Source organism: Pseudophryne corroboree, chromosome 1 (genome assembly GCF_028390025.1).
Source record: "Pseudophryne corroboree isolate aPseCor3 chromosome 1, aPseCor3.hap2, whole genome shotgun sequence".
Taxonomy (NCBI): Eukaryota; Metazoa; Chordata; class Amphibia; order Anura; family Myobatrachidae; genus Pseudophryne; species Pseudophryne corroboree.
The window spans coordinates 1121415411-1121437318 of NC_086444.1; the positions used below are offsets into that span (position 1 = coordinate 1121415411).

At 45.7% G+C, this 21908-nt stretch overlaps 1 long non-coding RNA gene across 1 annotated transcript in view; it reads left to right on the forward strand.

The window, feature by feature from the left end:
- Positions 1–20476, forward strand: part of LOC134997352 (uncharacterized) — a 41636-nt gene extending 21160 nt beyond the window's left edge. The window contains exon 4 of the long non-coding RNA XR_010199926.1: positions 20047–20476. This is a non-coding gene — a long non-coding RNA (uncharacterized LOC134997352). The remainder of the gene's footprint in view (positions 1–20046) is intronic.
- Positions 20477–21908: the final 1432 nt, after the last annotated feature.

Sequence of the window (21908 nt, forward strand, 5' to 3'; positions counted from 1 at the left end):
AATTCGACAACAGTGCTTTTAGACAGTAAATTCGTCATTTTCAATCCGCCACACTTTGCTGGCGGAATCTAATAAAAAATTTTAAAAACATGTTTTTTTTATTGGTAATAGCATATCTATTTATATTAGAAGGGATTAGGTACTTGGTTTGTCTATTTAGGAGGCACAAGTATTATTTATATATTTTTAAAAAAATATATATATATATTTTTTAATGGAATGGGGTAAAAATCAGAAAAAAAAATGCGTGGGGTCCCCCCTCCTAAGCATAACCAGCCTCGGGTTCTTTGAGCCGGTCCTGGTTGCCAAAATACGGGGAAAAAAATTACAGGGGATCCCCCGTATTTTAACAACCAGCACCGGGCTCTGCGCCTGGTCCTGGTGCAAAAAATACGGGGGACAAAAAGAGTAGGGGTCCCCCGTATTTTTTGTACCAGCACCGGGCTCCACTAGCTGGACAGATAATGCCACAGCCAGGGGTCACTTTTAAAAAGCGCCCTGCGGCCGTGGCATTAAATACCCAACTAGTCACCCCTGGCCGGGGTACCATGGAGGAGTGGGGTCCCCTTCAATCAAGGGGTCCCCCCCCAGCCACCCAAGGGTGAAGCCAGAGGCTGTCCCCCCCATCCATGGGCTGCGGATGGGGGGCTGATAGCCTTGTTGAAAATGTAAGAATATTGTTTTTTTGCAGAAGAACTACAAGTCCCAGCAAGCCGGTACTTGGAGAACCACAAGTACCAGCATGCAGGGGGGGAAACGGGCCCGCTAATACCTGTAGTTCTACTGCAAAAAAAATACCCAAATAAAAACAGGACACAGACACCGTGAAAGTATAACTTTAATACATACATGCCAACACACATACTTACCTATGTTGACACGCCGACTCTGGCCACGTCTCCAATGTCGACGTCCGGGGTACCTGAAAATAAAATTATACTCACCTGATCCAGTGTCCAGTTCTTTTATTGTAATCCACGTACTTGGCAAAACAAAAAAAATGCATTTACCCGAACCAGACGGACTGAAAGGGGTCCCATGTTTACACATGGGACCCCTTTCCCCGAATGCAGAGACCCCCCGTGACTCCTGTCACAGAAGGTCCCTTCAGCCAATCAGGAAGCGACACTTTGTGGCACTTTCCTGATTGGCTTTGCGCGTCTGAGCTGGCAGACAGCGCATCGCACAGCTCCCTCCATTAGTTTCAATGGTGGGAACTTTGCGGTCAGCGGTGGGGTTACCCGCGGTCAGCATTTTTTCCACACCTCCGAAAACTTTTGTACAATACTGTACATCTTCACGAATTAGGTCTAGACACTTGCAGGTTACTATTTTTGCTGTTGCTGGTTTTGGAAAACTTTTTCTTGTCACTTTACCTTTGAACCAACTTACACATTTCATCATTTAGGAGCAGGGATAAATCTTTCTACATTTGTACGCAGTCCTTGGGCTTCTTATGGCTTCTGGATGTCTGTGCTTTAGACCAGTGGTTCTCAGCCGCGGTCCTCAAGTACCCCCAACAGCTCATGTTTTCCAGGTCTCACAGGATTGCAAGTGAAATAATTTGCTCCACCTGTGGGTCTTCTAAAATGTGCACCAGCTAGGTGACCTAGAAAACATGAACTGTTGGGGGTACTTGAGGACCGAGGTTGAGAACCACTGCTTTAGATGATGGTGCGATACATGAATACTGTAGATAATATCAGTGATGTGCTGTGAAGTGGGGCAGAGCCTTTCTTACACCGGTATAAGCCAGAGTTTTGACTATATAAGGTATATGAAAAATACAAAGAACATAATATAAATATCTTATTATTTTTGTCATTTTTATAGTAAAAACTCTAGCGGAAAAAGACTGACATGTGAGACACTCCCACACCTGCCTACCATTTCCACACATCTCTGATCAAAAGTACTCGCCAAATTTTCAGCAGTATATACTGCTGCACCTTTTTATAAAGCCCACATGAACCCTTGGGCTTATATACTGTGTGTAAATCTGGCTCTGGTACTAGCCAGTGCCTCCTCAGCCATTTAAATTTAACTTTCTCCTATGCCTCCTGAGATCAGCTCTGCCAGGCCCTGGTACTGAAAGAGAGCATGGCCAATCGGGAAGGTATGGCGTGCCCCTGCTGCTTGCAAAATATAAAAAAAATACAGTGTCTGTGCAGACACAAAGCAGCTACATGTTACATGGGGTGGGCACCGTTGTCAGAACCTGTGGGTGGTGGTGGGCCTGATCATTCTTCCTGATCATGCAGGGAGAGAGCACTGACTGCTGCTGCAGCCACCTCTCTCCCAGCACACAGAAGCATGTGCCCCGTGTGCTGGGCTGGGGACAGAGGCTGCTGCAGTAGCTGTCAATCCTTTCTTCCTGCCAGATGTGCGACTGTGAATCATGGGAAGAGGAGAGTAATGGGATAGGATACCACCCCTCTGGGCACCACTGATAATGACCACTATCTGTGGCTATTATTTCTGATTTACTTTGGTCTGAGTAAAAAAATTCTTAGAATTTGTCAAATGACTTGTAGCTCCTGAGTCAGTATCTGGATGAATGGTTGACAGTAAACATGTTGACATTCATAATGTCAACATCAGAATGTTGACATGGTTCAAACTGTCATCAGGTTCACAATGTCGACATTTGAAACTATGTCAAATGATGCCATTCTGAGGATGCCAATGGTTAGGGTAAGGCACTACCAGGAGGGTTATGGTTAAACTGCGGGTGGGGCGGAGATTAGGGTTAGACACCAGGGATAAGGTTGGGTATTAGTGATAGGGGAGAAAGAATCACCGGAATGCTGCATTATCACAGGTCTACACTGAAGTGACTCTCAAAGTAATGCTGGGCCCTGGAAGAGGACTCTGTACTGTTTCTGCTGTCAGGAGTAGAAAAGACCACTAGACCACCAAGGATGGTTTTCAAGTTTTTTATATTGACATAATGAGCATGCCAACATGCTGCAAGTTGACAGTACAACCCTTTTGAAAATCTCATGTTGACTTGATGATGGTCCACAAGTTATATCACACCCTCTGAGTCAATACACCAAACATTATCACTGTGCTTGTTTTTGTATTGAAAGCACATTCAGCATTTTACGTATTTCTAGCTCCTTTAGAGTACTCTGCTTTTTGCTTTGCATCTTGTTTCTTTAGCTGATTTATTCTGGCTTTCTAGACACTGCAATCTGTCTTTATAAGTGACCAGATTTCTTGCACACCAAGACCATGTTTCTAATCTCTGAGTAGTGCTTTATTAATACAGCATATCTCACAACTGTCCCGATTTTGGCAGGACAGTCCTGTTTTTCTGGGACTGTTCTACTGTCCCACCCACGGGTTGTAGTGTCCTGTGGTCGAGGAAGGCAGTTGGGAGACTCTCTCTCACTTGCTGCTCTGTTTAACAGAGAAGCAGTAAATAGACTGTGCGAATGGGCACAGCATCTGTTCACTGGGAGAGATGGCCAGGGGGCATACCAGCTGCCCACAGTGGCAAAAACTGGGGCAAGGCACTCAATCGCGGCACACTCCACGAGGCCATACTCCCTGATTTTGGGCACGCACCTCCATCTGAGGAGTCCCTCTTCCCAACTTTCTAAAGTTGGGAGTTATGATACAGTCCTGAATGCTAAATGCTGTCTCATGCGTATTTGTACTCTCTGTATTGTGATTGAATTCATCCTCAAGTTTCCAATGTCAGTTCATCATCTGGTCTTGCATCAAGTGCTGTATCATAGCTGGGGGACCACTGAGTAAAAGGGCTTTTATATGAAAGGCTTTATTTTGCCTCCTACATCGCTTAGATATTCTGCCATTTCTAGGGTACATTTTATATATTCATGCATGTGCTGGCCTTTAAGCAGTTTAGTCTGGTACAACTTTCTTATTAAATACAGCTTATTGCTTAAATTAGCTCTCTCATGCACAGCCTATATTTCTAATGCAGTGACACTGTTACATATATGTACTATCTGATCATCATCTACACGGAGAGATATTGTACTCTTGGCTTTCTGGTCTTTCGCAGTCCACTCCTCTGTGACTGGGTTAGGCTTAGCATCTTGTATACTTATCTACATCCATTCTCTTATTAGCAGCATCTTTGAATTTCCATGTCTGATAGCTCTGGTTAGTCAAAGTAATCACTTTGAATTTGGGTGAAGCATTGGCAGCAGCAGTGATTTCCTCTAGGCGCTGTGTTTTTATCTCATTGGGTTTCTGACTTTTATAACATTTCTTTCTGCAGTTCTGTGTCCATAAACTGTTAGCGGAAATTAAACAGTATAATTATGTATAAACTAGAGATGAGCGGGTTCGGTTCGTCGAGATCCGAACCCCCCCGAACTTCACGTGTTTTACACGGGTCCGAGGCAGCCTCGGATCTTCCCGCCTTTGCTCGGTTAACCCGAACGAGGCCGAACGTCATCATCCCGCTGTCGGATTCTCGCGAGATTCGTATTCCATATAAAGAACCGCGCGTTGCCGCCATTTTTACTCGTGCATTGTAGATTGAGCGGAGAGGACGTGGCTACGTTCTCTGCCTGAAAAGCTCAATATCTGTGCTCAGTGTGCTGCATTGTGGTGACCACCAGTATATTATAGTAGTACAGTACAGTAGGCCATTGCTGTATCTTGCAGCTCCGTGTCAGGCTCAGTTCTAGTATCCTGATCAGTGCTCAATATCTGCTGCATTGTTGTGTGACCAGTATATACTATACTATATAGTAGTACAGTGCAGCATTTTGGTGACCACTAGTATATATAGTAGTACAGTACAGTAGGCCATTGCTGTATCTTGCAGCTCTGTGTCACTTCTAGTATCCATATCTGTGCTGCATTGTTGTGAGCAGTATATAGTAGTACAGTGCAGCATTTTTGTGACCACCAGTATATATAGTAGTACAGTACAGTAGGCCATTGCTGTATCTTGCAGCTCTGTGTCACTTCTAGTATCCATATCTGTGCTGCATTGTTGTGAGCAGTATATAGTAGTACAGTGCAGCATTTTGGTGACCACCAGTATATATAGTAGTACAGTACAGTAGGCCATTGCTGTATCTTGCAGCTGTGTCACTTCTAGTATCCATATCTGTGCTGCATTGTTGTGAGCAGCATATAGTAGTACAGTGCAGCATTTTTGTGACCACCAGTATATATAGTAGTACAGTACAGTAGGCCATTGCTGTATCTTGCAGCTCTGTGTCACTTCTAGTATCCATATCTGTGCTGCATTGTTGTGAGCAGTATATAGTAGTACAGTGCAGCATTTTGGTGACCACCAGTATATATAGTAGTACAGTACAGTAGGCCATTGCTGTATCTTGCAGCTCTGTGTCACTTCTAGTATCCATATCTGTGCTGCATTTTTGTGAGCAGTATATAGTAGTACAGTGCAGCATTTTGGTGACCACCAGTATATATAGTAGTACAGTACAGTAGGCGATTGCTATTGATAAAATAATATTACTGGCATATAATTCCACACTTTAAAAAATGGAGAACAAAATGTGGAGGGTAAAATAGGGAAAGATCAAGATCCAATTCCACCTCGTGCTGAAGCTGCTGCCACTAGTTATAGCAGAGACGATTCAATGCCATCAACGCCGTCTGCCAAGGCCGATGCTCAATGTCATAGTAGAGAGCATGTAAAATCCAAAAAACAAAAGTTCAGTAAAATGACCCAAAAATCTAAATTAAAAGCGTCTGAGAAGCGTAAACTTGCCAATATGCCATTTACGATACGGAGTGGCAAGGAACGGCTGAGGCCCTGGCCTATGTTTATGGCTAGTGGTTCAGCTTCACATGAGGATGGAAGCACTCATCCTCCCACTAGAAAAAATGAAAAGAGTTAAGCTGGCAAAAGCACAACAAAGAACTGTGCGTTCTTCTAAATCACAAATCCCTAAGCAGAGTCCAATTGTGTCGGTTGCGATGCCTGACCTTCCCAACACTGGACGGGAAGAGGTGGCTCCTTCCACCATTTGCACGCCCCCTGCAAGTGCTGGAAGGAGCACCCACTGTCCAGTTCCTGATAGTCAAATTGAAGATGTCACTGTTGAAGTACACCAGGATGAGGATATGGGTGTTGCTGGCGCTGAGGAGGAAATTGACAAGGAGGATTCTGATGGTGAGGTGGTTTGTTTAAGTCAGGCACCCGGGGAGACACCTGTTGTCCGTGGGATGAATATGGCCATTGACATGCCTGGTCAAAATACAAAGAAAATCACCTCTTCGGTGTGGAATTATTTTAACAGAAATGCGGACAACAGGTGTCAAGCCGTGTGTTGCCTTTGTCAAGCTGTAATAAGTAGGGGTAAGGATGCTAACTACCTAGGAACATCCTCCCTTATACGTCACCTGGAGCGCATTCATCAGAAGTCATTGACAAGTTCAAAAACTTTGGGTGACAGCGGAAGCAGTCCACTAACAACTAAATCCCTTCTGCCTCTTGTACCCAAGCTCCTGCAAACCACACCACCAACTCCCTCAGTGTCAATTTCCTCCTTAGACAGGAGCGCCAATAGTCCTGCAGGCCATGTCATTGGCAAGTCTGACGAGTCCTCTCCTGACTGGGATTCCTCCGATGGATCCTTGAGTGTAACACCTACTGCTGCTGGCGCTGCTGTTGTTGCTGCTGGGAGTCGATTGTCATACCAGAGGGGAAGTCGGAAGACCACTTGTACTACTTCCAGTAAGCAATTGAGTGTCCAACAGTCCTTTGCGAGGAAGATGAAATATCACAGCAGTCATCCTGTTGCAAAGCGGATAACTCAGGCCTTGGCAGCTGTGTTGGTGTTAGGCGTGCGTCCGGTATCCACCGTTAGTTCACAGGGACTTTGAGAATTTCTTGAGATAGTGTGTCCACGGTACCAAATGCCATCTAGGTTTCACTTCTCAAGGCAGGCGATACCAAGAATGTACACAGACGTCAGAAAAAGAGTCACCAGTGTCCTAAAAAATGCAGTTGTACCCAATGTCCAGTTAACCACGGACATGTGGACAAGTGAAGCAGGGCACACTCAGGACTATATGACTGTGACAGCCCACTGGGTAGATGTATTGCCTCCCAGAGCAACAACAGCAGCGGCGGCAACCGTAGCAGCATCTCGCAAATGCCAACTCGTTCCTAGGCAGGCTACGCTTTGTATCACCGCTTTCCAGAAGAGGCACACAGCTGACAACCTTTTACAAAAACTGAGGAACATCATCCCAGATTGGCTTACCCCAATTGGACTCTCCTGGGGATTTGTGATATCGGACAATGCCACCAATATTGTGCGTGCATTACATGTGGGCAAATTCCAGCATGTCCCATGTTTTGCACATACAATGAATTTGGTGGTGCAGAATTTTTAAAAAAATTACAGGGGCGTGCAAGAGATGCTGTCGGTGGCCCGAAGAATTGCGGGTCACTTTCGGCATTCAGCCACCGCGTGCCGAAGACTGGAGCATCAACAGACACTCCTGAACCTGCCCCGCCATCAGCTGAAGCAAGAAGTGGTAATGAGGTGGAATTCAACCCTCTATATGCTTCAGAGGATGGAGGAGCAGCAAAAGGCCATTCAAGTCTACACATCTGCCTACGATATAGGCAAAGGAGGGGGAATGCACCTGACTCAAGCGCAGTGGAGAATGATTTCAACGTTGTGCAAGGTTCTGCAACCCTTTGAACTTGCCACACGTGAAGTCAGTTCAGACACTGCCAGCCTGAGCCAGGTCATTCCCCTCATCAGGCTTTTGCAGAAGCAGCTGGAGAGATTGAAGGAGGAGCTAAAACGGAGCGATTCCGCTAGGCATGTGGGACTTGTGGATGGAGCCCTTCATTCGCTTAACCAGGATTCATGGGTGGTCAATCTGTTGAAATCAGAGCACTACATTTTGGCCACCGTGCTCGATCCTAGGTTTAAAGCCTACGTTGTATCTCTCTTTCCGGCAGACACAAGTCTGCAGATGTTCAAAGACCTGCTGGTGAGACACTTGTTAAGTCAAGAGGAACGTGACCTGCCAACAGCTCCTCCTACATTTACTACCGCCACTGGAGCTGCCAGGAAAAGGATCAGATTTCCAAAACCACCCGCTGGCGGTGATGCAGGGCAGTCAGGGGCGAAAACTGACATCTGGGCCAGTATTTACTAAAAATCCGAGTTTGTCCGATTTGTGTTTTTTTTTCTAAGTCCCAACACGGGAATTCACTAAGCACAAATCTCGGCAGTGTTTGGGACATTCGTAATGGTTTGAACGGCAAAGTACACAAATACGAATGAATAGACCATCGGTCAAATGTGGCTGTTATTTCCTACAACACGGGTATTCACTATTTATTCGTATTTGGGTGTTAGTCTCTGAGTGCTCAAGTGCGGGTGTATTTTTTTGCGAATCTTTAAAAAAAGCAGCAAAAAAATAGACCTGCCTTTTCCAGTCGAGTTTGGATAACCATGCACGGATCAGTGAGATCTGTGCATGGTTATCTATGGCAAAGGGTCTGTTTATTGTAAAAACTGGGAAAAAAATTTGTGTGGGGTCCCCCCTTCTAAGCATAACCAGCCTCGGGCTCTTTGAGCCGGTCCTGGTTGCAAAAATATGGGGAAAAAATTGACAGGGGTTCCCCCATATTTTAACAACCAGCACCGGGCTCTGCGACTGGTCCTGGTGACAAAAAGCGTAGGGGTCCCCCGTATTTTTGGAACCAGCACCGGGCTCCACTAGTCAGAGAGATTAAGCCACAGCCGGGGGGACACTTTTATATAGGTCCCTGCGGCCCTGGCATTAAATCACTAACTAGTCACCCCTGGCCGGGGTACCCTGGAGGAGTAGGAACCCCTTAAATAAAGCCCCCCCCCTCCAGCCACCCAAGGGCCAGGGGTGAAGCCCGAGGCTGTCCCCCCCATCCAAGGGATGCGGATGGGGGGCTGATAGCCTTGTGAAAAAAATAGAATATTGTTTTTTTGTAGCAGTACTACAAGTCCCAGCATGCCTCCCCCGCAAGCTGGTACTTGGAGAACCACAAGTACCAGCATGCGGTGGAGAAACGGGCCCGCTGGTACCTGTATTACTACTACAAAAAAATACCCAAATAAAAACAGAACTCACACACCTTGAATGTACAAATTTATTACATACATGCACACCTACATTCACACATACTTACCTATGTTCACACGAGGGTCGGTCCACTTCTCCAAGTAGAATCCATGGGTTACCTGAAATTAAAATTATGCTCACAAAAATCCAGTGTAGATCTGTCCTCTTTTGAGCTTGTAATCCACGTACTTGGCAAAAAAAACAAACCGAAAAACCCGAACCACGCACTGAAAGGGGTCCCATGTTTACACATGGGACCTCTTTCCCCGACTGCCGGGACCCCCCGTGACTCCTTCAGCCAATCAAAGAGCGCCACGTCGTGGCACTCTCCTGATTAGCTGTGTGCTCCTGAGCTGTCAGTCAGGCTGAGCACGGCAGAGATACAATGTTGCGCCTATGCGCTCTATTGTATCCAATGGTGGGAACTTTGCGGTCAGCGGTTGACCGAAAGTAACCTCACCGCTGACCGCAAAGTTCCCACCATTGGATACAATGGAGCGCATAGGCGCAACATTGTATCTCTGCCGTGCGCAGCCTGACTGACACTACAGGAGCACACATCCAATCAGGAGAGTGCGACGACGTGGCGCTCACTGATTGGCTGAAGGGACCCTCTTTGACAGGAGTAAGGGGGGGTCCTGGCAGTCGGGGAAAGGGGTTCCATGTGTAAACATGGGACCCCTTTCAGTGCGTGGTTGGGTTTCCGGTTTGTTTTTTTGCCAAGTACGTGGATTACAAGCTCAGAAGAGGACAGATCTACACTGGATTTTTGTGAGTATAATTTTAATTTCAGGTAACCCATGGATTCTACTTGGAGAAGTGGACCGACCCTCGTGTGAACATAGGTAAGTATGTGTGAATGTAGGTGTGCATGTATGTAATAAAGTTGTACTTTCAAGGTGTGTGAGTTCTGTTTTTATTTGGGTATTTTTTTGTAGTAGTACTACAGGTACCAGCGGGCCCGTTTTTCCACCGCATGCTGGTACTTGTGGTTCTCCAAGTACCAGCTTGCAGGGGAGGCTTGCTGGGACTTGTAGTACTGCTTTATAAAACAATATTCTATTTTTTTCACAAGGCTATCAGCCCCTCATCCGCAGCCCTTGGATGGGGGGGACAGCCTCGGGCTTCACCCCTGGCCCTTGGGTGGCTGGAGGGGGGGACCCCTTGATTTAAGGGGTTCCCACTCCGCCAGGGTACCCCGGCCAGGGGTGACTAGTTAGTGATTTAATGCCAGGGCCGCAGGGACCTATATAAAAGTGTCCCCCGGCTGTAGCATTATCTCTCTGACTAGTGGAGCCCGGTGCTGGTTCCAAAAATACGAGGGACCCCTACGCTTTTTGTCCCCCGTATTTTTGGCACCAGGACCAGGCGCAGAGCCCGGTGCTGGTTGTTAAAATATGGGGGAACCCCTGTCAAGTTTTCCCCCATATTTTTGCAACCAGGACCGGCTGAAAGAGCCCGAGGCTGGTTGTGCTTAGGAGGGGGGACCCCACGCAATTTTTTTCTTGATTTTTAACACTTTAATTTTTTAAAAAAAGGTGCACAATGAAGCCCTGCACGGATCTCACAGATCCGGCCGGGATTCCTTGTGTTTTGTCAGGCAGTGTTTTACTCATCACTCCCGTAAAACACTGCCTGACATTACGAATCACATCGACATCGGAAAAAACGAATGTGGAAACTGGACAGCTTAGTAACTGACCGTATCAGGATTCAAAAAGTTGCAGTAAAATGCACCCGATACTATTCGAGTTCAAATACCCTTAAAAACGGCTAAAACACGAATATTAGTACATTTTGGCCCTGGTCCGGACTGAAGGACCTGCCAACGATTACTGACATGTCGTCTTCTGTCACTGCATATGATTCTGTCACCATTGAAAGAATTCCAACCGGAATCGGCCAATCTGCGTGTTCCCATTTATCACACCTACCATATTCCAAAATGGCAATAATGGGATTCGCGCAATAATTCTAGCCAGAAAAAGCCTAGATAAGTATAGGAAAAAGTGGGGAAATCGGCCTTTACCCCCCAAAATAGAAAATATAATATAAAAATTCTAATATAGAAAAACATTATAGAAGTCTATCAGTGGCCATAATAAAACTATTTGGTGTAATTAAATTAGTGTAATTAAATTAGGTCAAATGGCTGTTACATACATTTTTTTAAAAATGTTAGAAAGCTACTTTTTCATGCAAAAAAAATGCACTCATTGAATTTGGTGTACATAAAAATGGGTAAAAGTATATATTTGGGGGATTTTAGGGGACTTTTTAAAATAATGGTGGAAACGGACCGTTTACTCTCACCTGCAAGCCTAAAAACACTTGTACCACTCATAAAACACCCCAATATACCTGTTCCATACCTTATACCCCAATTTCCATCACTTATAATTTTTTGATCCCAAAAATGACATGTCATTATTGGCCAATTTAAAATAAATAAAAACTTCTATGAGAAGGCTTTCGATAGGATTAATTGGCAGATCATGGAGGGCCTTCTCCATCGTCTAGGGTTGAGTCCCTACTGTCTCCAAAGAATTCTAGCTCTATATAGCCTCCCCTCAGCATGAGTATAAGTCAATGGAGCTTTATCTGATCCCTTTATGATTAAAAATGGCACACGACAAGGATACCCTCTGTCCCCACTTATCTTTGTTTTGTGTATTGAGGAATTAGCGAGGGCAATTCAGTAAAACAACAATATTAAAGGCTTACAGTTGGGTGATCATGAGTATAAGCTAGCTTTATTTGCGGACTATCTTCTCTCTACTATAACTGCACCAGTGACCTCTTTCCCTGACCTCATGCACAAATTTAATAGATTTAGAGGTCTATTTACTAAGCCTTGGATGCAGATAAAGTCACTGGAGATAAAGTACCAGCCAATCAGCTCCTAACTGCCATGTCACAGGCTGTGTTTGAAAAATGACAGTTAGGAGCTGATTGGCTGGTACTTTATCTCCAGCAACTTTATCTCCATCCAAGGCTTAGTAAATCTTGGATGGATGTAAAGTCGCTGGAGATAAAGTACCAGCCAATTGGCTCCTAACCGCTATGCCACAGGCTGTGTTTGAAAAATGACAGTTAGTAGCCGATTGGCTGGAACTTTATCTCCAGCGACTTTATCTCCATCCAAGGCTTAGTAAATAGACCCCGAAGTCAAGTATCTGATTTCAAAATAAATTATTCAAAATCGTTAGCAATGAATATTTCGGCTTCTAACTCCATGGTGACTGGTCTTAAAAACTCATTCCCGTTCCTATGGAATCCTACCCAACTAAAATATTTAGGAATCCTCCTTTCCCCTAATAACACTGTCACAACTCGACGGCTAATTCTCGAGATATGTCAATCTGAGAATTGCCGCATTTCACACCCTTTAACAAGAAAGAAGGAAGTGCTCTCAAATAACACCACTTATTTTGGAGTTTTGGATTTCTGAAACAAAGAAAAAAAAACAATAGTGAAGTATCTTTAATAATACACAGTGTTAAGGACTGCATAGAACATAAATTGTTGTAGTGCTAAGGCACTGATATTGCCATGTGTTGGTCAATAGATGCAGAGAAGTGGAAATTATTGTAGGACCTATAGGTGTCAATATAGGTGTCAGTGGTGTGTGATGGATGTCAGTCCACACAATGAACAGCTTAACCAGGGATTGGTTTATTAATCGGGTAGAATATAGGATGCAAGTCAACAGAGGATTAATGCAGCAGGTACACAATGCAGGAATATAAGTGTAACATTCTATATCCAGCCAGGAATGGGTTAATGCAGGTAGTGTGAGGTAGCTGGAGCACATACCTGCAGTGAACATACTATACACTCAGTGGTGACAGTGGAATGTATGCAGTGCCTTGCAGTGGTGACACAATGGTAATAGCAGGCTCTATTACATGTTTGCACATTCTCCCTCAAAGAGACACCAAGGACACTTCCTTGTCTCATGGAGAATGGAGGCGAAAGATGGGCAGACATGCCATGCTTTGGGTCAGAGCCCTCTGTGACATCAGCACATCTCCGTCGCTATGGGACAGAGCCCTAGGAACCCTGTACTGGAAGAGAGAGCTCAGAGCACTCTCATAAACTCCCTCCCCCCTTGCTCAAGGGGTGTAGGCGATGACCTGCCTGGTTTGCAATCTCTCACCTTCAGGCCATATGGGTGAAGGATGGTCTTGGTATGCAGGCTGGAGTGGGCTCGGACATAAAGAAGGAGATCTAGATGGAAGAAAAAGATGTGGGCACTGTTCTTCAAAGTTGAACGTCATGCTTGAGATCTGAAAACTTGCCCCAAAAAAAATAAGATTTTACTTACCGATAAATCTATTTCTCGTAGTCCGTAGTGGATGCTGGGACTCCGTAAGGACCATGGGGATATAGCGGCTCCGCAGGAGACAGGGCACAATAATAAAAGCTTTAGGATCAGGTGGTGTGCACTGGCTCCTCCCCCTATGACCCTCCTCCAAGCCTCAGTTAGGATACTGTGCCCGGACGAGCGTGCATAATAAGGAAGGATATTGAATCCCGGGTAAGACTCATACCAGCCACACCAATCACACCGTACAACCTGTGATCTGAACCCAGTTAACAGTATGATGACAACGAAGGAGCCTCTGAAAAGACGGCTCACAACAAGAATAACCCGATTTTTGTAACAATAACTATGTACAAGTATTGCAGACAATCCGCACAAGGGATGGGCGCCCAGCATCCACTACGGACTACGAGAAATAGATTTATCGGTAAGTAAAATCTTATTTTCTCTGACGTCCTAGTGGATGCTGGGACTCCGTAAGGACCATGGGGATTATACCAAAGCTCCCAAACGGGCGGGAGAGTGCGGATGACCCTGCAGCACCGAATGAGAGAACTCCATGTCCTCCTCAGCCAGGGTATCAATTTTGTAGAATTTAGCAAACGTGTTTGCCCCTGACCAAGTAACTGCTCGGCAAAGTTGTAAAGCCGAGACCCCTCGGGCAGTCGCCCAAGATGAGCCCCCTTCCTTTTGGAATGGGCTTTTACAGATTTTGGCTGTGGAAGGCCTGCCACAGAATGTGTAAACTGAATTGTATTACAAATCCAGCGAGCAATCGTCTGCTTAGAAGCAGGAGCACCCATCTTGTTGGGTGTATACAGGCTAAACAGCGAGTCAGATTTTCTGACTCCAGCCGTCCTGGAAACATATTTTTCAGGGCCCTGACAACGTCAAGTAACTTGGAGTCCTCCAAGTCCCTAGTACCCGCAGGTACCACAATAGGTTGGTTCAGGTGAAAAACAGAAAACACCCTAAGGAGAAATTGAGGACGAGTCCTCAATTCTGCCCTGTCAGAATGAAAAATTAAGTAAGGGCTTTATATATGATAAAGCCGCCAATTCTGACACACGCCTGGCTGAAGCCAGGGCTAATAGCATCGTCACCTTCCATGTGAGATATTTTAAGTCCACAGTGGTGAGTGGTTCAAACCAATGTGACTTTAGGAAACTCAAAACAACATTGAGATCCCAAGGTGCCACTGGGGCACAAAAGGAGGCTGTATATGCAGTACCCCTTTTACAAACATCTGAACGTCAGGCACTAAAGCCAGTTCTTTCTGGAAGAAATTCGACAGGGCCGAAATTTGAACCTTAATGGACCCTAATTTTAGGCCCATAGACAGTCCTGTTTTCAGGAAATGTAGGAAACGACCCAGTTGGAATTCCTCTGTAGGGGCCTTCTTGGCCTCACACCACGCAACATATCTTCGCCAAATGCGGTGAAAATGTTTTGCGGTTACATCCTTCCTGTCTTCGACCAGGGTAGGGATGACTTCATCTGGAATGCCCTTTCAGGATCCGGCGTTCAACCGCCATGCCGTCAAACGCGGCCGCGGTAAGTCTTGGAACAGACAAGGCCCCTGCTGGAGCAGGTCCTTTCTTAAAGGTAGAGGCTACGGGTCTTCCGTGAACATCTCTTGAAGTTTCGGGTACCAAGTCCTTCTTGGCCAATCCGGAACCACCAGTATCGTTCTTACTCATCTCCCTCTTATGATTCTCAGTACTTTTGGTATGAGAGGCATAGGAGGGAACACATACTCTGACTGGTACACCCACAGTGTTACCAGAGCGTCCACCGCTATTGCCTGAGGGTCCCTTGACCTGGCGCAATATCTGTCTAGTTTTTTGTTCAGGCGGGACGCCATCATGTCCACCTTTGGTTTTTCCCAACGGTTTACAATCATGTGGAAGACTTCCCGATGAAGTCCCCACTCTCCCGGGTGGAGGTCATGCCTGCTGAGGAAGTCTGCTTCCCAGTTTTCCACTCCCGGAATGAACACTGCTGAGAGTGTTATCACATGATTTTTCGCCCAGCGAAGAATCCTTGCAGTTTCTGCCATTTCCCTCCTGCTTCTTGTGCCGCCCTGTCTGTTTACGTGGGCGACTGCCGTGATGTTGTCCCACTGGATCAATACCGGCTGACCTTGAAGCAGAGGTCTTGCTAAGCTTAGAGCATTGTAAATTGCCCTTAGCTCCAGTATATTTATGTGGAGAGAAGTCTCCAGACTTGATCACACTCTCTGGAAATTTTTTCCTTGTGTGACTGCTCCCCAGCCACTCAGGCTGGCATCCGTGGTCACCAGGACCCAGTCCTGAATGCCGAATCTGCGGCCCTTTCATAGATGAACACTCTGCAGCCACCGCAGAAGAAACACCCTTGTCCTTGGAGACAGGGTTATCCGCTGATGCATCTGAAGATGCGATCCGGACCATTTTTCCAGCAGATCCCACGGAAAGGTTCTTGCGTGAAATCTACCGAATGGGATCGCTTTGTAAGAAACCACCATTTTTCACAGGATCCTTGTGCAATGATGCACTGATACTTTTCCTGGTTTTAGGAGGTTCCTGACTAGCTCGGATAACTCCCTGGCTTTCTTCTCCGGGAGAAAACATCCTTTTCTGGACTGTGTCCAGAATCATCCCTAGGAACAGTAGACGTGTCGTCGGAAAAAACTGCGATTTTGGAATATTTAGAATCCACTCGTGCTGTCGTAGAACTACTTAAGATAGTGCTACTCCGACCTCCAACTGTTCTCTGGACCTTGCCCTTATCAGGAAAGCGTCCATATTTCTTTTAAGAAGAATCATCATTTCGGCCATTACCTTGGTAAAGACCCGGGGTGCCGTGGACAATCCAAACGGCAGCGTCTGAACTGATAGTGACAGTTCTGTACCACGAACCTGAGGTACCCTTGGTGAGAAGGGCAAATTTGGACATGTAGGTAAGCGTCCCTGATATCCAGTGACACCATATCGTCCCCTTCTTCCTGGTTCGCTATCACTGCTCTGAGTGACTCCATCTTGATTTGAACGCTTGTATGTAAGTGTTCAAAATATTTCAGATCTCACCGAGCCGTCTGGCTTCAGTACCACAATATAGTGTGGAATAATACCCCTTCCCTTGTTGTAGAAGGGGTACTTTGATTATCACCTGCTGGGAATACAGCCTGTGAATTGTTCCCCAATACTGCCTCCCTGTCGGAGGGAGACGTTGGTAAAGCAGACTTCAGGAACTTGTGAGGGGGAGACGTCTCGAATTTCCAATGTACACCAGGGATACTACGTGTAGGATCCAGGAGTCCACTTGTGAGTGAGCCCACTGCGTGCTGAAACTCTTGAGATGACCCCCTACCGCACCTGAGTCCGCTTGTACGGCCCCAGCGTCATGCTGCGGACTTGGCAGAAGCTGTGGAGGGCTTCTGTTCCTGGGAATGGGCTGCCTGCTGCAGTCTTCTTCCCTTTCCTCTACCCCTGGGCAGATATGACTGGCCCTTTTGCCCGCCTGCCCTTATGGGGACGAAAGGACTGAGACTGAAAAGACTGTGTCCTTTTCTGCTGAGATGTGACTTGGGGTAACAAAAGGTGGATTTTTCAGCTGTTGCCATGGCCACAAGGTCCGATGAACCGCCCCTTTATACGGCAATACTTCCATGTGCCGTCTGGAATCTGCATCACCTGACCACTGTCGTGTCTTCGTCTGGCAGATATGGACATCACATTTACTCTTGATGCCAGAATGCAAATATCCCTCTGCGCATCTCGCATATATAGAAATGCATCCTTAAAATGCTCTATAGTCAATAAAATCTTGTCCCTGTCAAGGGTATCAATATTTTCAGTCAGGAAATCCGACCAAGCCCCCTCAGCGCTGCACATCCAGGCTGAGGCGATTGCTGGTCGTAGTATAACACCAGTATGTGTGTATATACTTTCAGGATATTTTTCAGCTCCCTATCAGCTGGCTCCTTGAGGGCTGCCGTATCTGGAGACGGTAACGCCACTTGTTTTTATAAGCGTGTGAGCGCCTTATCCACCCTAAGGTGTGTTTCCCAACTCGCCCTAACTTCTGGCGGGAAAGGGTATACCGCCAATAATTTTCTATCGGAGGAAACCCACGTATCATCACACACTTCATTTAATTTATCTGATTCAGGAAAAACTACAAGTAGTTTATTCACACCCTACATAATACCCTTATTTGTGGTACTTGTAGTATCAGAAATATGTAACACCTCCTTCATTGCCCTTAACATGAAACGTGTGGCCCTAAAGGAAAATACGTTTGTTTCTTCACCGTCGACACTGGAGTCAGTGTCCGTGTCTGTGTCGACCGACTGAGGTAAATGGGCGTTTTTACAAGCCCCTGACGGTGTCTGAGACGCCTGGACAGGTACTAATTTGTTTGCCGGCCGTCTCATGTCGTCAACCGACCTTGCAGCGTGTTGACATTATCACGTAATTCCTAAATAAGCCATCCATTCCAGTGTCGACTCCCTAGAGAGTGACATCACCAATACAGGCAATTTGCTCCGCCTCCTCACCAACATCGTCCTCCTACATGTCGACACACACGTACCGACACACAGCACACACACAGGGAATGCTCTGATAGAGGACAGGACCCCACTAGCCCTTTGGGGAGACAGAGGGAGAGTTTGCCAGCACACACCAAAAACGCTATAATTATACAGGGACAACCCCTTATACAAGTGTTTTCCCTTATAGCATTTTTATATATGTAATCATATCGCCAAATAAGTGCCCCCCCTCTCTGTTTTAACCCTGTTTCTGTAGTGCAGTGCAGGGGAGAGCCTGGGAGCCTTCCTCACAGCAGAGCTGAGCAGGAAAATGGCGCCGTGTGCTGAGGAGAATAGGCCCCGCCCCCTTTTCGGCGGGCTCTTCTCCCGGAGTTTGTGAAATCTGGCAGGGGTTAAATACATCCATATAGCCTCAAGGGCTATATGTGATGTATTTTAGCCATAAAAAGGTATTATACATTGCTGCCCAGGGCGCCCCCCCCAGCGCCCTGCACCCTCAGTGACAGTTGGTGACTGTTGGTGAAGTGTGCTGACAACAATGGCGCACAGCTGCAGTGCTGTGCGCTACCTTATGAAGACTGAAAGTCTTCTGCCGCCTGTTTCTGGACCTCTTCAACTTCGGCATCTGCAAGGGGGGTCGGCGGCACGGCTCCGGGACCGGACTCCATGGCTGGGCCTGTGTTCGATCCCTCTGGAGCTAATGGTGTCCAGTAGCCTAAGAAGCAAATCCATCCTGCACGCAGGTGAGTTTACTTCTCTCCCCTAAGTCCCTCGTAGCAGTGAGCCTGTTGCCAGCAGGACTCACTGAAAATAAAAAACCTAACTTAAACTTTTATTCTAAGCAGCTCAGGAGAGCCACCTAGATTGCACCCTTCTCGTCGGGCACAAAAATCTAACTGAGGCTTGGAGGAGGGTCATAGGGGGAGGAGCCAGTGCACACCACCTGATCCTAAAGCTTTTATTATTGTGCCCTGTCTCCTGCGGAGCCGCTATATCCCCATGGTCCTTACGGAGTCCCAGCATCCACTAGGACGTCAGAGAAATAGTGATTTCAGGCTTAAATGAAGAACACCACTGGCGCTTTTGGGCTCAGACCCCTTATATGGGTGCTCACACCAGGTGAAGATTCAATCTTACACTAGAGCAGAGGTTCTCAAACCCAGTCCTCACGGCACCCCAATGGTCCAGATTTTAAGTAAATCCATGGCTCAGCACAGATGGTTAAATCAAATTGACTGAGGTACTAATTAAGTCACCTGTGGCCAAGCATGGATATACTTAAAACCTGGACCGTTGGGGTGAGTTGAGGACCACGTTTGAAAACCTATGCACTAGAGTGCAAGGTCCACTGTCCGATTAGTAAGAAGATAGACAGGAAGAGACAAACAGTCACAGATGGTTCTCACCATCATTATTCTTGTCCTTCATCCACTCACTCCCCTGTAGAAGGATGTAGTCAGGATCCCAGCAATCGGAATCCCAATGCTCACAATGCCGATGGATGCCCAAAGTGAGTATTAGCGTTAAGTTTGGTTTTAGGGTTAGGCACTAGGAGGAGGGTTAGGGTTAGGCTGCGGGAGGGGACGGTTAAAGGTTTGGCTGCGGGAGGGGACGGTTAAAGGTTTGGCTGCGGGAGAGGACGGTTAAAGGTTTGGCTGCGGGAGAGGACGGTTAAAGGTTTGGCTGCGGTAGGGATTGGTTACAGTTAAAATACTCACCGCAATTCACTGGCATTCCGAGTGTTGGGATTCCGCTCTCGGGATTCTGGTATTTTGATACCAACCCAAAGTAGATTCCTGTAAGGAGACAACAAATACCACAGTCATGCAGTATCACAAATAAGGCTCTAAACTTAAAGACCTAACATTGCCTAAATGTGAGTGTAGTGCATACAACCTATATTATACAAGTTATTCTAATAAAAGCTCCCTGCACGGACATAACAACCATAATGACAAAGTAATGTTCGACCTGGAGAAGGTTCCGCTTCATCCAGCTTTACGCAAGGTATGTAGTACCATGTAAGTGCTTTTTTAACCAATATACACAACTAATTATTGTATTAATTCAACATATTTCCACTTTATTGCAGACATTGTGGCAAAGGGAGTGCAACGTGCCGAGTCCTGGATGCAGCTCCCTTATATGGAATTCAAAACCTGCAAGATCCGACTGGAAATGAGTGGAAATGTTATTGAGGGTAATAATACTGCAGGAACAAAAACACCCCCAAATTCTGTGATTTTAGCTGTTTTTATGATTTTAAAACAAAAAATACAGATCCAAAAAGATCCAAAACATGAAGGAGATACAGATCCAAAACCAAAACACAAAGCCTGAGATTTGGGCTGGTGCACACCTCTAATAGCAGCACACATTTCTGTGGTGTTGTAGTACCCGTCTTGTCTTTAGTTGAAGCGGTTTCATAAAACACTACTTCTCTTGACCTTTGACTGTCAGTGTTGAATACTTGTGCCATCCTTGTACCATCTTCTATGAAAAATCCTAGTGAATAAATTAGCTGTAACCAAAAGGTGTGGTTAATTAGTTTGCTGGCTGGATTTAATTTACGGAGTACAGTTGTCAAATCGTTAGGGAGAAATCCCAATACAATTGCAACTGATTCACCAAGATACAGATTATTGTGGTTCACATAATATGTAACATCCAATGTATTCACGGTTCTATAGGCCACAGGTTCTCAGAATTGAATATCCACTCTAAAGCCAAATGCAGGTTCTGTGTAGCAGTGACAGTGATGCCCCAAGGATCCTGTGACCTGGGTGACAGTGCTGTTTGCACACCCTCAGTTACGGCCCTGGTAGAACTCCTATCGGAAAATGTGTTCCTCCTTCTGACTGAGTTACTGTATCTTGGTGCTTTATATGTATAATACCCAGTCTTCTCAAACATGTGTGCTCTGCCAACAGGTGGACTGGTAGTAGATGCATCATCGCTTGTAAAGTGATAAAATGGAGAGTGAAAAAGTACCAGCCAATCAGCTCCTAACTACCATTTTTCAAACAGCCTGTGACATGGCACTTAGGAGCTGATTGGCTGGTACTTTTTCACTCTCCATTTTATTACTTTACAAGCGATGATGCATCTAGCTCCTATATATGCTTTAACAGATGAATAGAAATGATTTGTTAAAAGATCTGTGCAGGTCTGTATCATCGCAGCCCACCATTTCCCCAGTGGCACTTGTTCCTGGTGCCTGGGTCTCTGCTCCACACAACAGTAAATACTCCCGCTTCAGTAAAACTTCCTTCAGATGTCATATGACTGCTGAGTAGTAACCAGGTGCCCCTAGGGCATTTATGGGGTTACATAGGGAAGACTTGTCCTTTAATGGAGATTGTCTAGCTCTTCACATTTTATTACACAGGACTGCAATTCTTTTTTAACTGAAGACCAGGAAGCTTATATGAAATCAATCTTTCTCAGTTTCTCGAAAACTTTTCTGCTGTCTCAGGGTGAAAAGTTAATGATGGTAGTAGGTGCTTCCCCACTAGCCCTCCCCATCTATGTACATCAGGACTGTGCATTCTAATGCTAGCCATACATCAGACCAACTTTTCTCCAACACTCCAAACTTCCAACTTGTCTGTTCAACTAAAACAGTGCCCCACACATCTAACCAACTTTTTACCAGTGCTCCACACATCTAACCAACTTTTCATCAGACCAACCAACCTACCAACTTCTGTCCAACTTGTGAAGTCACCGAAGTAGGCGGACAGTGCCTTCCTACAGTTCTTCAGTTTTGTTTTGTTTTTTTTCATTTCAAAACATGCAGAATTGTCTTTTTTTTCAGTGAAACTGGGCTTTTCTTTCACCACCATACATTTATTAGATTTACTTATTTTTATACTGAACTATGGATACCAGCATGATTGGGCTGCCAAGGCAAATTATATATATATATATATATATATATATATATATATATAT